Below are 18868 nucleotides of genomic sequence, written 5' to 3' on the forward strand. Positions count from 1 at the left end.
TTCCTGTACATGATTGCCTATTGAGCAATTACAGAGACTAGATAACAAGATATTTTTTCTGATTGTGAGCATTCCTTCAATTATTAAAAAAAATTCTCAGTGTTTTAGCAATATTTATTTCACTTGGTTAACTAATTTAAGATGTTACTAATAACTTCTCATATTTTAAAATAAGAATGAATACAGCACTTATTTTACAGAACTTAAAGAGGAAAATATTTATTTAGTGACAGCTCCTTATCACATGTTCAAGTTTAATTTTCACAGCCATACTCAAGGAAGGGTATTATTATCCTCTGGTTCAGATGAGGCAACAAGGCTCACACAGCTTGTGCATGGCAGGTCCAGGATTTATTCAAGTCCAGATGTCAAATCCTGAGTTTATTCTGCTGAACATCAGCATCTCACTCACTGTCCAAAATAACTGGGGTTCAGTTGAATAAAAGAGACTCTCTGATGAATCTGAAAGATTCTCAGGTCTGGAGTTAGAGGACTCAGCTTGGAGGCTTAATCTCTCACTGCACTCCAATTGCCTGAATTTTTCCCAAGAGAATGATTATTCCTAAAAAAGAATATATCAATAGCTATATCTGGAAATTGTAAAATACCATACAAGTAATGTTATTACTATGATTATTATTGTTATTTTAAGTATAAATAACTTAAATATGAATTTTCTCCATACATTAGACATAATATACTTTCCTTAAGTTACCATTTAATTATTAAATTCCATAGCTTCTCTATCATCATCATTATCAATCTGCTTAGTTTCTCTGTGGCATTTAATCTATTTACTTACTTATTTTTTATTATTAATTTTTTTTTAGGGGGAATGGGAAGGGGCAGAAGGAGAAAGAGAATCTTAAACAGGCTCCCCTCCCAGCTCCAAGCCTGAGGATCATGACATGAGCCGAAATCAAGAGTCCATTGCTTAACCAGCTGAGCCACCCAGGTGACCCTATTTACTTATTTAAAGAAAATGTCCTTAGCTTTAAAGAGGTACTTTTGAAATATTACATGTAAGTTTATGTGTGTACATACATGATACACAATGTAATGTGATATACTTAACATAATTGATAAAATTATTACACAGTAAGGTTAGTTAACATCTCTATCTCTTCAAATTATTAAGATTTTGCATGTGGTACTAACATTTAAGGTCTACTTTCTAAAAACTTTCAAGTATATAATAACAGTATTTTTTTAATTATAGCCACTATGCTGTGCATCAGATCCCCAGATTTTATTTAACGTATGGCTGGGAATTTATTTGCTTCCAAAAATATTTTGTAGTGGCTTCTTGATGTTCCTTCTTTCCTTGTACTTTTACTGAATAACCCTACTCCTACCTTCCCTCTTGGTCTCCTGCACCATCATTACACTCCTGCCTTCCAGCGGGAGCCTTAGCTGGGATTTCCAGGTCTTCTTTCCCATCATATCTTCACTGTGGTCACATTTGGCTGAATGTTTGGTCTCCTCTTCCAATGCTTTTAACAGTTTCTGGCCAATGACTATGATGTGCACGCTCAGTTCTAACCTCTCTTTTAAATACCAGACTTATATTTTCAACTGACTTTTCTATGTCTCCAGCTTTATATTCTCCAGGATCCAAAAATTCGAAATCAGACAACTGTATCCACAGTCTTCAATTTTTGCCTTTTGTTTCTCTTCTCACATTAACACCATAATTGTCATCAACTGATTTTCCAACCTAGAAAAACAGTAGTCACTCTTAATTTCTATCTCTCTGCTTCATTGTCTTACTGTAGGTAGTATCTGAGTATTATTTATTCCAACTCTGTGTAGATTTGAAACTTCCCCTCCTTTTCATTTACATTCATTGCCTTCATTGGGATCCTCATTGATTCTTGTCAGAACTCTCAGTCATCTTCTAAATGGCCATGTATTATCCAAGTCTTCAGGCCACAAACAGTATCATTAATTTGGCTTGTCTTCTTAAAATATTAATCTTAACTTAAATGTAATTTGCCCCCCAAATACATCATAATATCTAGATGACCCTCATAAATCTAGAGTCATATTTAAAAAGTAGAACCCTATATAGATAGATTTGGGTTAGCACCTCATTAACTAGTTTTGTGTAAACTGAAGATATTTATTTCTTTGAAGCACAGAATCTCCATCTTTAAATGGAATCCTAAAGAAATGTGAGAATCAGAGAAAATATATGCAAAACACGACCACACTGTTTGGAACACAGGGGGTATTCAATAAATAGTAATTAAGATCTGTCTAATACATCCCTTCCCATCTAACCCAGTAATCTAAACATCTATAAAACTTTGACTTTCAGCATTTTCCAAATGTCTAGTGCTTTATCTATTTGTTCATGTAGTTCCTATATCTAGAATGTCCTTTTCTGCCTTGGTTCCTAAATCAATTCCTCCTCATCTATAGAGATTATACATATATAGTGTGTGTGTGAGAGCGAGAGAATCATCCTGTGACATTTAGGCAGCATTTGTTTTGCTCCTATTATCTAGTTCTTGTTCACTTGAATAAATCACGTGGGTGAGGAGGCACTCTGCCTCATGTCTCCAGCACCAGGATTACTTATATATTCAGTAAATATTTGCTAGATGAATGCGATATGATTTTTCTAAAAAATGCCTACATAATAGAATTTTGTTCAAATTTAATTTTAACTCATTTTTCTCATAGTCTTTTTCCAAAATCTAGTTTTTTATCTCTATTTTCTTTTACAAGAATTTTTCCCTAAACCTTTTAATGGATATTTAAAAGGCAGCAAAAAAAAAAAAAAAAAAAAAAAAAAAAAAAAGTAGAAAATAGTTACATCAAATATTAAAAAGCATTATTTAGGGATCCCTGGGTGGCGCAGCGGTTTGGCGCCTGCCTTTGGCCCAGGGCGCGATCCTGGAGACCCGGGATCGAATCCCACGTCGGGCTCTGGGTGCATGGAGCCTGCTTCTCCCTCTGCCTGTGTCTCCGCCTCTCTCTCTCTCTCTCTGTGTGACTATCATAAATAAATAAAATAAATAAATAAATAAATAAATAAATAAATAAATAAATAAAAATAAAAAGCATTATTTATCATATAGGGGTAAAGTTATATGGTAGAAAGAATACAGGCTTTGAAGATGATCTGCTTAGTTTTCTTGTAACAGATTTGCAATTCTTGGTGAAACTTATGAAACTTCCTTATTTCAGTTACTTGAATGGAATTAAATACCTATGTCTAAGATAAACATGAAGATTAAATGCAAAGGTAATATATAAAATTAATAAACAGTAGTTAGAATAGAGTAGGCATTCAGTAATTGTCAACCTTCCCCCATATTCTTACCGCTTCTACCTAAATGGAAGCATTTCCTTCAGATTTATGAAAATCAGACTTATGTAAAATTTCAAATATAAATAAGCAAAGAATAGGAAGGGACAATTTGAAGAAAATGCATTAATTTAAAAATATAAATAATAATCAGTTTCTGTAAAAACTAAAAATATAAATTAAAGTAACCTTGAGAGTACATTTTATATTCATTAAAATAGCAGTTTTTAAACATATTAACAGCTAATTATAGAATGGTTTTAGTAAACCTGGTGTGCTAATTTATTACCATTAACACTAAAAATGTATATAACCCTTTCATAAAATTCATTATACTTACATGTAATAAAACCTATAGCAATGGCATTTAGCTGAATATATTTCTACTACTTTATTCTCATTAAATAATTTAATAGGAATAGAAGGCTATAAACACTAAGGTAGTTATTGTGGCATTACTAGAATTGGAAAGACTTGATAGATGCAGCCAGAATGTTAGAATGATTAAATGCATAATACTGCCATGACTTAATATATAGGAATATTACTTGATGAGTGCCTGTGTGGCTCAGTGGGTTAAGCATCTGCCTTCTGCTCAGGTCATGATCCCAGGATGCTGGGATCGAGTCCCGCATCGGGTTTCCTGCTCAACAGGGAGCCTGACTCTCCCCCTTCCTCTGCAACCCCTCACCTTCTTCCCACTCATGAGTGCATGCTCTCTCTCTTTCTCAAATAAATAAATAAAAATCATTTTTTAAAAAGGAATATTACTTGAGCATTAAAAACAAAACACAAATATTAGATAATCCAGCACTGTTTAAATAAAATATTATGTGAACTACACATGTATTTTTAATTTTTCTAGTAGCCACATTACAAAAGTAAAAAGAAAGGTAAAATTAATCTTAGCAATATATTTTATTTAACCAAAATATCCAGGATATTATTATTTCAACTTACAATTAATATAAAAGTCTTATCAGTGAGAGTTTTTCCATTCTTTGCTGCTGCCTTTGAAATCTGTTGCGTATTTTACATTTACAACCTAATTCAATTTAGACTAACCACTTTTCCAATCTCAATAACCACACGTGGCAAGCTGCTGTCATTTTGGAGAGAGTGAGTGTATTATGGGCGAATATTCAAGACAAATAGAAATATTCTTAACAGCATATACACTATCATTTCAACTCCTAAGATGAAGCCCATTTATGTTTTTGTTTGCAAAAGTATAAAAAGAGTTAGGAGAGTGGGATTAGGGCTCCTTTTTACATAAAGTTAAATATTTTCATATTTTTATGGTTTTTCTTTTAATAAAAAAGTCTTAAACTTTCAAACCAGTGCTTAATTTGCAAACTACAGATACTTTGTCTATACGCCTTCATAGAAAACGATGGTGAGCTTCAATTTGTAATATGTTCACATTTTAACCCTGTTTCTGTGGAATTAATAACTCTTTCCAATTCAAGGCTGTTTGGTATGCAAAATAGTCTGAACATTTTCATAGAGAGTAACAAATAAATAACCTTTCTGGCTTAAGTCAGTCTGGCAGCCTACTATTTTTCACAGTTCCAATACTCTATATTTGGTTGATCCTGTGAGTTGGTAAAATAAGAAATTTATTTAGAAACTTAGTAATAAGAAAAAATATCTAGCATTGTGCCTTGCACATACTGAACACAGAGTGCGTACATATTGAATTTAATTGATTTGATGTTTCTGTCAGTTGAATTATAAATGGATTTGTTGAAACCTTTTTCTTGGTATGATTTCCTTTTTTTTATTCCACTATGAAGCATCATAAGGAAAGAAAGCCAGAAACGTGGACAAAAAAAAGGTGTTAGATCTGGAAGTGAACAGAGTTCATGTAGCCATTTTCTACATAAACATTTCTATATGAGTGAAATATGTCAAGATTTTTTACTTTCATTTTTTACAACTTTATTAAGGTATAATTGACATGTAGGAACATGTTCATATTTAATGTATATAACTCAGTGTGTTTAGGCATAAATGTACATCCATGAAACTGTCACCACCATCAAGGCAATGGACATATCCATCCTCCTAAACTTTCCTCCCATCCTGTTTATTATTCTTATTATTTTTGCATGCATGTGTATGTGTGTGTGTGTGTGTGTGTGTATTAAGAATACAATCTAACTTTTATCTTCTATTCAAAAGAAAAAAGTACAGTTCTGTTAGTTTTAGGCACTATACCAAATTGTAGATTTCCAAAATTTACTTAACTGGAGTAACTGAAACACTCTTTGACAATCATCTCCTCACTGTCTCCTCTCATTGCCCCTAATAGCCACATTCTACTCTCAGTTTCTGAATTTGACTAGTTTAGACTCTACATATAAGTGATATCATACAGTACTTGTCTTTTTGTGTCTGGCTTATTTCACTTATCATGATGTCCCCCTGGTCAATCCACATTGATACAAATGGCAGATTTCTTTTTATAAGACTGAATGATATTTCATGTAAATGTAAATATAAGAACTTAAATCCATATAAATATATCTATAAATATATATATATAAATAAAAAGATGTATCAAAAATTACATTTTCTTTTTCCCTTCATTCCATAGACAGACCTGTAAGTTGTCTCTGTGTCTTGGCTCTTGTGAATAATGCTGCAGTGAACTTGGGAGTGATCTTGAAGATTCTCTTGAAGACCAAGAATCTCTTCAAAATTCAGATTTCAGTTCTTTTGGATAAATACCCAGAAATGGAATTGCTGGATCATATGGTAGTTCTATTTTTAAATTAAAAAAATTTAAATTTAAATGTTTAAAATTTAAAAATAGAACTATTTATATTTATAAACTTCTGTACTGTTTTTCTATAATGGCTGCAATGATTTACATTCCCACCAACAGTATACCAGGGTTCCCTTTTCTTCACATCCTCACCAATACTTTTTTTTTTTTTAATAACCATCCTGAAGATTTTGAGGTAAAACCTTACCATGGTTTCAAATTGCATTTCTCTGATGGTTAGTGACATTGAAAACCTTATCCTACCCCTTGTTGGCAATTTGCATGTCTTTTTAGGTGACATGTTTATTCAGATTCTTTACCCATTTTTTAATCTGATTATTGGAGTTTTTTCCCCAGAGATGTATGATTTTCTTATATATTTTGGATATTAACCTATTATAAGATAATATGGTTTGCAAATATGTTTTCCCAGTGTGTAGGTTCCCTTTTATTTGGTTGATAGTTTCCTTTTGCTGTGCAGAATTTTTTTTAGTTTTGTGTAATCACTTTATTTTTGCTTTTGTTGATGTGATTTAGTATCTTATATAAAAAAAAATATTGCCAAGACAATGTTAAGGAACTAATTTCCCTGTTTTTTTTTTCCCCAAAATTTAATGTTTCAGGTCTTACATTTAAGTCTTTAATCCATTGGTGTTGTTTTTTTGTGTGTGTATATGGTAAGATATGGGTCCACTTTCATTCTTTTGCATGTTGATGTCCAGTATTCCCAATTCCATTTATTGAAAAGACTATACTTTTCCATTTGTATTCATGTAGCCCTTGTGAAAGATCAATTGGAAACCCATATGTCATTTTTTCCCCTGAGGTCTCTATTTTGTTCCATAGGTCTATATGTCTGTTTTTATGCCAGTGCAATATTGTTTGGATTACTATAGCTTTGTGACATAATTTGAATGTGATGTGTCTAGCTGTGTTCTTTCTCAAGATTGCTTTGGTTATTCAGGGTCTTTTGCTGTTCCAATTTTAAGATTTTTTTCCAGTTCTCTGAAAAATGCCATTGGAATTTTGATAGGGATTGAATAATCTGTAGATCACTTTCAGTAGTATAAACATTACAGGAATATTTTTTTTTTCAGTCCATGAACATGAGATATCTTTCTGTTTGTTTGTGTCTTCAAATTCTTTCATTGTGATTTCTAGTTTTCAATGTACAGATATCTCACTTCCTCAGTTAATTTTATTCTTAAATATTTTACTGTTTTTGATGCTATTATAAATGGGGTTGTTTTCTTAATTTCTTTGTTGAACATTTGTTGTCAGTGCAAAGAAATGTGACTAGTTTTTGCATGTTGATTTTGTATCCTACAATTTATGGCTCTTGTTTATTAGTTCTAACATTTTCTAGAGGAATCTAATATTTTCTATATAAATAAAACCATGTAATCTGCAAACAGATAATTTTGCATCTTTATTTCCAATTTGGATGACTTTTATTTCTTCTTCTTGTCTAATTGCTTTGGCTAGGACTTTGAGTACTATGCTGAATAGAAGTGGCAAGAATGAGTATTCTTATTTTGTTCATGATCTTAGAGGAAAAGCATCTGCTTTTCCCTGTTAAGTATAATGTTACTTGTGGACTTTTAGTATCTGGCCTTTATTATGTTGAATTATATTCCTTGCATAGCAAACTTGTTGAGAGTTTTTATCAAGAACAAATGTTGAATTTTGTCAAGTACTCTGCATTTATGGAGATGATTGCATGATTTTTATACTTCATTCTGTTAATGCAATGTACCACATTTATTGATTTACAAATGATGAATCGTCCTTGCATATCAGGGATAAATCCCACTTGATCAAGGTTTATGATCTTGTTAATGCACTGATGATTTCAATTTGCTAGCATTTTATTGAGGATTTTTGGATGTATATCAGTAATATTATCTTGTAATAATCATTTGCTTTGCTTTGCTTTGCTTTCTTTACCTTGGCTGGCTTTGGTATCAGGATATGCTGGTCTTATAAAATAAGTTTGAGAGTGTTCTCTCCTTTCCTCCCGGTTGCACGCTACCCCAAATAATGGATGTATTCTGTTTCCCTCCATGCACTGGGTAGGAAAAGACAGAATTGGTGTGTGCATGTGTGATAAGAACACAACATAACTTCTACCCTCTTTTAAGTATTAAGTAGAGTACAGTTATAGGCATTATGCTATATAATAGAATTGTGCCTTCTACTCAGTTCTCCACAAGACTGGGGAGGTCAGACACCCACTTAACATTCACTTACCCCTGTGGGAGAACTCACTGGTCAGGGGGATCTCTCTTGCCACTGAGCTGTGCCACATTCAGGGATGGTGACACAGATAAAATGAGAATTTTTTTCGTAACTTCTTCCTGCATTTATTCTTGGATGTTTTGCTCTACTGAGGTGCTTGAATCTCTCAGCTGAACCTCTGAACTCCCATAAACTTATTCTTATCTGTGAGTAGTTATTCAAATCAGTGTTTCTATTGGGGGTTGAGGGTTGAAACTCCTATTTCACTATCTTGCTGACATGATTCTTAGCCTTTCTATACCTTTCATATTATATTAATGATTACTTATTTTAAAAATATTTATGTAAACTGCAATATGATTCTTATTCTGTTGGAATTACATTTCCACATAGTTTTATTTTTTTTTCCAAACCAGTTTCAAGCTGCTTGAAGACAGGACCATTGTTTATTATTTCTCACCATGCCAAATAACCTTCGACAGTACTATGCCTAATAAAATCTTCAAAATGTGTTAATCTGATTTGATTATAAACACTAAAGTATATGTGGCTAGTATTTAAAAACATAAGCACAAGAATTAAATTTATGGTTTCTTTCTAGGTAATAATATAATATAGAGAATAATTATGCATTTCATTAAATAGGAAAAAAGTGGTAAGAGTGAAACAATGGAGATGATGCAATGGTGTGTTCTTTGAAAACATAGATAAACTTAAGCAAAAAGGTTTTTTTTAATTTTTCTTTATAACTCTTTGTGCAGAAAACCTTTTTTTTTTTTTGTCATAGCGCCTGATTATCAAATGAGTTATGACTTCAGACCAAGTCTGATCAGTTATTGATGATACTGGATCCCCTTTTATCAACCTGCTGCAATGACTCAGATCTTTTCAGTCTCAGTTCTATTACCTTTTCCTCTACTACCCTCCTTTTCACCACTATGTTAGGTCATTGTTCAAAAGAATGATCACAACTGAAGGTTTGTTTTTTTTTTTTTTTTTTTTTTTTAAAGAAGCCACAGAGTGATTTGTGTTCCTGGTCATGTGTGTTCCCATGACCACCCTGGGATGGTCACTCTGGACTTTTCTTTTCCAGCTTTATCTGTGTACCTTGAGCCTTTGGCTTCTTTTTTTTTTTTAAGATTTTATTTATTTATTCATAGAGACAGAGAGAGAGAGGCAGAGACACAGGCAGAGGGAGAACCAGGCATCATACAGAGAGAGCCTGTCGTGGGACTCGATCCAGGGTCTCCAGGATCACTCCCTGGGCTGCAGGCGGCGCTAAGCAGATTTAGGCTTAAATAAGAGTCTGCAACAATTTGTAAACATTCCTTGGCTCCAGAAATCCATTCTTCATTCGCAAATCCCCATAGCTATGGCTGTACAGTCTATCATCATCTATAGAGCGCAAAGCCAGAATGTGATTTTTTTTTTCAGAATGTGATTACACATATTTTATAAGAGGAACTGCTGGCAACCTAACCCACTAGTTATTTCCTAGTAAAAGCATATTAGTATGAAACACATATAGCACCATAATGTATACTATTATGGATCTAGTAATTAATTTCTTAATGACTCACTAAATATTTATGATCTTTTTTTCTTATGACAATATCTTTAGTTTCCCCAAGAGCTATCCTAATTTAGGCAGATATTTAAATAGAATCACTTCATTATGCTTGTTTTTTAGTTGTCTTGGGAACAATGTAATAACACTAGTAGGATATTTTCTTCAGAAAAGAAAAAGAAAATATTTTGAAGATGTATAAGCTGTTTAAAGATCAAATTTGGAGGAAATATAATCGATTGTAAGTAATATATCAGTACATTAGATGATAGAAAGATAGATGAATACACAGCTGTGTAGATATGTAGTTGGATATTTTTATGCTGGTGAATTTCACTATCGTGGATTTACTGGGTTTCTATTAAATTGTTTCAACTGCTGAAACACATTTTCAGATTGGAATATATTGATTAGGGACACCTGGGTGGCTCAGTGGTAGGGTATCTGCCTTCAGCTCAGGGCATGATCCTGGGATCCGGGGTCGAGTCCCACATTGGGCTCCCTACAGGGAAACTGCTTCTCCCTCTGCCTATGTCCATGCCCCTCTCTCTGTGTCTCTCATGAATAAATAAATAAAATCTTTTAAACAAAGGAATATATTGATTATTATATGCTTTGCAATAGTAGTAGCATTTTAAAAGAAGTCCCTAAATACCTGAGGCAATGAAGCATCTATTCTAATAGATCTCTTAATGTAAAGTTTTGCTTAGTGCACGACCTGGATAACTTTGCTGATTTTCTTTGCCTGGATCAGTATTAATGATGTTTCAGTTTTGCTCTCAGAATATCAAGTGTTATGCCTTAATATAAATGGTAATTCTTTATAGAAAATGATAAAGGGACACAATATATGCCAGCTGTACTTCTGAATCATACAGCTTCAGATTTTTGCCTTCAGAGTTAGTTCCTTTGATTGAGAACATGATTGCAAAATCTGATTTTGGTCTGATCAGATGCTTTTGTCCTTTGGTTTCCCCCAGAACTGTGATCTATGAATTCTCAGAGGATACTGAAGTTTCCTGAATATGAACACTTCTAGAGACATGGGGTAATTTAAAAACATAATTTATAAACTAAAAACAGTCAAAATATATGTATCTCCTAGGGTCTGGTCCTAAGTAATCCCTGTTTCCTGTCAACTTTACCCCTCTAGATGATCTATCCAGTCCCATAAATTCTAATGCCATCTACAGCAAAGATTTTCCAGTCTTTATGTCTTCTTGTCTATATATATATATATATATATATATATATATGTGTGTGTGTGTGTGTGTTTATTTGATTTCTCCACTTGAGTCTCGAAACAGAATTTCCTCTCTTCCTGTTGCCCTCCCATCCTCTTCCTCTAGTCTTTCTCATATCAATAAATAGCATCACTTCCACTCTGTTGATTAAACTAACCCAGGAGTTATCATTAATTGTCTTTCAGGTCCCATACCATACACATCCGCAAATCTTGTTGCTTCTTTCCAAAATACATCTCATTTGCATTGCTACTACCCTACCCAACTGCAAGAAATCTTTGCTCATCTGTGCTAATTCAATAGTCTGTTTAATGGTTTGTCTGGCTCTACTTTTGCTCCCTAATTAGCCATTCTCCACACAGCAGACAGTGTGATCTTTTAAAATTCATGGCACCCTTCTGCTCAAAATCCTCCAATGGCTTCTCATTGCACTTAGAATAAACTCCAAGCTTTGTACATGTCTCTACATGATATGGTCAATGCCCCTCTCGCCAGTCTGATTGCTTATCTCTCTCTCCTCCTCACTGATTTTGCTCTAACCACATTAGGATGATCTAAGTTCCAGGAAAACACCAACTTATTTCCACTCTTAAGGCTTTGCATCTGCTTTTCCCTTTGCTTGGAGCTCTCTGCCCTCTGATTTTCATGCTGTTCTTCCTGTTTGCATTCAGGTCTCAACGCAAATGCCATCTCCTCAGAGAAACCTTCACTGAAAATCAGTCTAAAGAATTACCTCGTTTCCTGAGTTTCACCCACTGGTTTATTTTGTGCACAGCAGTCATCATCACCAGTATTTGTCCTACTTGTATATTAAATTTTTCTCCTCTATTTTTAATTATGGCCTCTCTATGCTTTTTTCTATCTCTCACACCTACAAGAATGATTGGAACAGGGATGCGTGGGTTGCTCAGCGGTTGAGTGTCTGCCTTTGGCTCAGGGCGTGATCCCAAGATCTGGGATTGAGTCCCGCATCCGGCTCCTTGTGGGGAACCTGCTTCTCCCTCTGCCTGTGTCTCTGCCTCTCTCTCTCTCTCTCTCTCTCTCTCTTTCTGTGTCTTTGATGAATAAATAAGTAAAATCTTAAAAAAAAAAAAAGAATGATTAGAACATATAAGTTTGTACCTTAGGTGGGTAGGGTTCCACAGAAGAGAAAAAGACAGAGAAATAGTTACATATAATATGATACTGAAGTGCTTGACTTCCCCCTAAACTGGTTTGGGTAAATACTGATATATATGATTTTTGGGCAAAAAGGACTCTTTAGACAAATTAGTTTGAAGGATTCCATTAGAAATTTATAGAATTTTACGCTCTATTATTCTATAAAATTTTATAGTAAAGAATCTTATTTAATCATATTTGATCAAACGAATCCTAAAATTAATTGGCCGTAGAAAGTGCTTTTCCTCCCTTTTGAACATTGACCTTTGGAATTGTTGATCTAAATCAACACAATGTCAACTTGGAAGAGAATTAAGGTAACAATAGGGTAATATCCTTTTTTTCTTTAGTTTTTTTTTAAGTTGTTTAAAATAAAACCTCAGTGAATATATATACAAATATATACAAAGATATATTTGTGTTTGAAAATTTTGTAGGAATTAAAAATGGCTCCACAGAGAGAAGGGACAAAAATATACTAAAGAGAAAAGTTGGTAAATAGCAGTTAAGTAAGATTAGAAAACCACAGAATAACAATAGCAAAACTAAAAAGGAAAAATAGATGCTTTAAAATAGTATCAGATTTAGAAGAATAATATTGGGAAATTTTGAGCAGAATGTAGTCGTATTTCTTAAAAGTATAATTATCAAACTTGTTCTTTATAAAGTCTATAAAAGTTGTGGTAACATAAACATGAATATCCTGGTTATAGTTAAAGAAAGTGACCAGACGTTTGAAGTTAGATCAAGAGAGATTAGGGATATTAAATTAAGAGGAATAAGTCTGTGAAATTTATAATTAACCACAATGTGGAGGGGTAGCTTTTAACAGCTGCTCTTTAAAAAAAATCCTGTTTTTAGCTACATAAAATTTTACCAACATGGCTACAGTGTTTTGAACTTTCATCATATATTTATACTTTGCTTTAAAGCTTATGAAGATCAAATACGAAAGCTTGTCATAGATAAGAGACATATTGTAACTCCCAAGTGGAAAAAAAAAAAAACAACAACTTGTATTTGAATTCCTAAGTCTCTGTATACCTATCCACAGAATCACTGTTATATTTTTAAACCACATTCCTGGAAACACTGCAAATGTCAGATCAATTTAGAAGCCAAAGAACACCTCTGGGAATGACATGGCAGCAACTGAAATAGTGTTTGGCCAAATTAAGAGTGTATGCCAAGGATGCCAAAAATCACAGTAATCTGGCAGGTAGATAGCTATTATTTAACTGTATGATCATTACTGGTTTCTCTACTGAAAAACTGTTGGCTATTTATGCAATGAAATGGAGCCTGTGATTTAGGCATAGTATCTCTCTGTTTTGATGTCATTTGTAGCTGGTTGGGGATTATATTCAATCACAAAATTGAATTTCTCAAGCAAACTACTTGGGAAGAAAAAAATAGCCTTTAACAAATTATAATTCACTTAGAAATAGAAATGAAAGAATATAAATTTAGAGCTTTTTTTTTTTTTTTGCTATAGATCTTAATATTCAGAATGGTATTCATATTTGCACTACTTACAAACAGACTGGCCTGATCTTAGTTTGCTGCAGAACATTTAAATTTTAAATTTTTGTTCTGTAAGACAACTACTAAGATAATAATTTTTTAAATAACTTTCTCTATATATTCATGGTTCCTGGATCTCTGCTCTCTGATCTTCATACTGGTCTCATGGTCATGGTCTCATGCTATTCGGAAAGGTCTTCGCTTTAATAATTCTTAAAATCCCAAATTGGCTAAGATTGCCCAAATGCTTCTAAATGCAGCATGTGTTCTTAAATTCAGGAGAGTTGATGATATGTATAAATAGCTTCTTTCTCTGGATCCACATTATTGTCCTCCTAGTGGATAATGCTCAATGATATTATTTTAAAGTGGGAATATCTGCTATTTTCAAAATGCTTGAATTTTTCTCTTTCACCACTCAAAGAAGAAATTGATACTAAAGACTACTTCAAAATTATAAATGTTTATCCTGAAAAAAAATCATATTAGGAAATTAGTTTCATTCCTATAGCATCCAAATGTAATCAAATAGTCTCATTAATTATACCCATTTGTAATGGAAAGAACATTAAATTTGACCTGTGTAAGTGACCTGCCTCTTCCAGGTAGTGTGTACTTAGTCAATTTTCCTAAATTTACCTCTTTGGATAATTATGTGAGTGGAATAGCACCTAACTATGAAGTAGTGCTGTTTGTAAAGAAATGCAAAGAATTATTACTATTATCACACAGGTACAAACTAAACCCACTATTTATGGGGTAAAAGGGAAAATGTAGAATTAATACACAATCAAATAACAAACATGATTTTGATTTTTTTTATCTTTTCTATACGTGTACCTGTCAAAATGTCTAAATTGCTGTCTGGACAAATAAAAGGAGATGCAGAAAGCATAAATTAGAAAATGCAAATGTTTAATTCAAGTAAAAGAAATTACTAGGTACTCCTTGGCTGTTTCATGTCCAAATTGAAATCACAGAAAAGCCTTTGGGCAATCACAAATAAATTGAGGCTACATTTATGTGCAAATTAACCCCTCCACTTTATGTCCTAAGTGATGCGATTATATCAGTTATAGAAACTGACAAAGAAATTACACTTGCTAGAGTTCTTATAAAAGAATGACACAAAATAAATTATAATATAACATAAAAATTAGTTTTGACATACAAAACTTTATGCCCTCTCTGTCATGCATGCTCCTCAATGGTAGTCCAGTGGAAAGTTAGATTAATTAAATAATCCAGAAATTCTTTAATTAAATACACAAATTCAAATGTTCTTGACAGATTGAATAATCAGCATTGTTGAGGACAAACTTCCCTATCTAAGAAGCAAAACAAAGAAAAAAGCACACATATCTGGGCAACTAAATCTGAATCCTTTATCATTTTTTATCAGTTTAGTTTTTGCATTGTATCTTTTCTGAGCTTTGTATTGGTTTTATGAATTTTGTATGTCCATAAGAAACACATAACATGATAAAACATAAATAACTGAGCTTGAATAACCTATGAATAGTCTAATCATTCATTTATCTGTCCATCCACTGAGGAAACAAAGACGTCTGACTATCTATTTTTAATTGGCATTGTAAGTACAAAACTAATGTCATCACTTGGCTTCCTTAAAAATAATGATTAAAATCTGGTATGATATGACATGCTGCTACACACACAAAAACAGCATATATAGTGTTGGACAAAGACAAGAGTAATTTCAAATTTGCAGCATGAACCAGGAAGGCTTTACATAGGAAAAATCACTTGAACTAGGTTTCAAAGCTAACAAGGATTTTTAAGTCCTTAAGATTGAAGTGTTTACTTTAGGAGGAAGAAAAAATCATGTGTAATGGTAGAGAGGAGTAGCATATAGCTTGAATTGAATGAGGTGAGGCCAGATATGTGGTGAAGATAAAGGCAGAAACTAAATCGTAGAATAATTTGTGATTTCATCGAAGAAATCTGGAGTTTAGAGTATGGCTAATATTGTACCCCTGATGCTAATATAGCATTTGAATAACAAAATATGATTTTTGGTTTTAAAAATTCCTTTAAAAGCAGTAAGTCTAATGAATTAAAAGTGTGTAAAGACAAAGACATGAAGTAGGAGGTTACCACATAGTTTTATAAGGCATAATGAGGATCTAAATTAAGCCAGTGAAGTGAAAATAAGAAAAGGTGGTGAAACAGTTTGTGGACTGCTTGGAGTTGGTACTGCAGGCCTGTGCCTTGTCTCTCGGGACTCTTCCCAGCTGTCTGTCTAACTTGCCCATGATGCCGGTAAATCTCAGCAAATGGTCCCAGCTCTTGAGCCTGCTGTAAGTGGATGAGCAGCTACAGCATCTGCTGCAGGTCAGATACACCAGGGTGGACATAGATGAGCTGGGCAAATTGCTGATGCCCACTGGTCTACCAGTGTTGCATGGCATGGCCCTGATCTGGGAAACTCTACTTGGTCATGACAGATCTGGAAACGCCCAGCAGTAAGGACTCCAAATACAGAGAATGGCACCCTTTTCTGGTGGTTGACATGTTTGGGAAGCAGAGGAATGTTAGGACACAGAAGCCATCCCAGAGGTCTCCAGCCGTGTTCTCAAGTTCAGTGATGTATGTAGATTTCTCCCCTTCCCATTTACCATTTTCACCAGCAAGGCCTGAGCAATCAGATAGTGGTTTAGGGACTTTTCCTTCTACTTATCCTTTATAATTCTAGAAGGTCACATGTTGACTTATATTTTGATCAAATTTGAACTCCATTTGGGGAGATATTTTGATACTACCATGGGATCATCAATTTGTGAAAAGAGTAGCAATCCAGAATTTAAAGAAGAAAAAAATGCAGGTCAAAAGACCAGGTCTATGGTAATAGAGCAGAGCATCAACAAATCTTTAAGAGAGATTTAAAAGAGAGAGAGAGAAATCCTTTCTGTGAGCCTCAGTCTGGAGTTGTGCATGACGACCCTTCTGGGGTGTGTTTTCATGTCCATGTCTCTCACCAAGACAGTCAGAGGCTGGCGTGTCCACCAAACTCCACTGTACTACATCTCAGCCTCGTTACTGCAGTCAGTGTCCCAGTCTGACTCCTTTAAAGAGCAGCACTGGAGAAAACAATAGGGAGAGGTGTTTTGTGGGGAAACACCACGGCTATCTGGGTGAGCTGCAGGACTGGGTGAGAGGTTCTCAGAAATCCCTAAGTCTGCACCTGGTAAACTGGTCACCTGTGTAAGAAAACTGATCTGGAGATGTAGAATGCTGTGTTAACTTCTGCTTGTTTGCTTATAGTTGCAAAAACTAAAATTAAACACACACACACACTCACACACACACACATTGTGTGAGTGAAAGGAAAGAGAGAAAGGAAATGTGAAAAAAATTGATAGGGATATAGTAATCTATTACGTGTGAGGTCAGGAGAGAGAAGGAAGATTGGCCAGATGGCTCTTTGATTTCAGTTTGGGTAGGAAGATGGTGTCACTTTTTATCCAAATCAGAAAATTTATGAAAATGAAAGAATATTCTAAAATAATCAAACTTTTATATCTTAATGAAGTTGTTTCTTTTTTTTTTTTTTAAAGATTTTATTTATTTATTCATGAGAGACACAGAGAAAGAGAGGCAGAGACAGGCAGAGGAAGAAGCAGGCTCCAAGCAGGGAGCCCAGGTGGGACTCGATCCCGGGTGTCCAGGATCACACGCTGGGCCGCAGGTGGCGCTAAACCACTGAGCCACCCGGGCTGCCCAAGGTTGTTTCTTTTATGTTGTAAGTAGAGTACTTTTATTCAAAACTATTTTTTAAAATAAAATTATTTGTATAAGTGGGACGCCTGGGTGGCTCAGTGGCTGAGTGTCTGCCTTTGGCTCAGGGGGTGATCCTGGAGACCGGGATTGAGTCCCACGTCGGGCTCCCTGCATGGAGCCTGCTTCTCCCTCTGCCTGTGTCTCTGCCTCTCTCTGTGTGTGTCTCTTTTGAATAAATAAGTAAAATCTTTTTTAAAAAAATATTTGTACAAGTAAAAATGTGTACCTGTGTATGTCAAAGCAAGGCAAAACATTGAAAAATCATGTAAGTAGGATTACTATCTTCGGTTTACATTTATATGCTTTAATCAATTTCTTAGCAATAACTGTCTGTCAAACTGTGTCACTATAGAATGTATTTTTTAATGTGTTCAGAGGATTTTTAAACTAAAATTGCTTGCAGTGTTTTTCAAAGTTGTATTTTATGGTTAATAAATTTGAAGTAGTTGACTGCTTTTATTGTTAAGGTTCTGTAGGCCAGAAATATTTTTAATTGAGAAAAATCTGTATTTTTCCTAAGGTGCATATAAACTCAGTTAATTATGCAAAATAAAAACATCTTTATTCCATTTTTTTTGAAATACATAAAAATTTTAGCTCAAGTATTTTTACCAGCATTGTTTTCTTTTCCTTTATTCAAGGTAATTTTTTTCAACAAGTATTTTTGTATAACAAAATTCATCAAATAAGATGTCTCTATGATTCCTTTCACTATCTCATCAAACTACGATGCTTCAATAAACAAAAGCTGTCTCAATTTCATCCTGTTCTATTACAGAATATTAATTTGTTCAGTTAAAAAAAAAGAAGAACCTTTAAAAGTTTTTCTCAGAACACAAATTATTATGTCCCTCAAGTGTAGAACACCTATTTCTTAGATTTTTAATTTTTTTGGTTCTTTGCTGCTAAAAGAGTTTATTGTAAAATGAAAGTTCCAGCAATGGAAGAAAAATTAGTTATAAATATTCAGTGTAAAATACATTACCTAGACATGGGTGACTGGTTCATTAACTAGTCTAGGGAAGGAAGAGAAAGTTTTAAGTTGCAGTGATGAATTCAACTTGGGCATGGTTAGTTGTTGATGACTGTGGTACACACAGCTGGCAATGCCCAAGAAATATTTATGAATATTGCTTTGGAGTACAAGAGCATAGTGAAAGATAGAAATACGAATTTGGAAGTTTCCGGCACATGAGTAGTAGTTGAAACCATGTGAGATGGAAGATTACTTAAGACATTTTCAGCCC

The 18868-nt window shown here is 33.8% G+C and overlaps 1 long non-coding RNA gene across 2 annotated transcripts in view; it reads left to right on the forward strand.

Annotated features, from left to right (window-relative positions):
• Positions 1-902: 902 nt before the first annotated feature.
• Positions 903-18868, forward strand: part of LOC119867517 — a 34051-nt gene continuing 16085 nt past the window's right edge. For both annotated transcript variants that reach the window (XR_005383943.1, XR_005383942.1), the window contains exons 1-2: positions 903-955; positions 10872-10939. This is a non-coding gene — a long non-coding RNA (uncharacterized LOC119867517). The remainder of the gene's footprint in view (positions 956-10871; positions 10940-18868) is intronic.

Source organism: Canis lupus, chromosome 34, assembly GCF_011100685.1.
Source record: "Canis lupus familiaris isolate Mischka breed German Shepherd chromosome 34, alternate assembly UU_Cfam_GSD_1.0, whole genome shotgun sequence".
In the NCBI taxonomy this organism is placed as follows: Eukaryota; Metazoa; Chordata; class Mammalia; order Carnivora; family Canidae; genus Canis; species Canis lupus.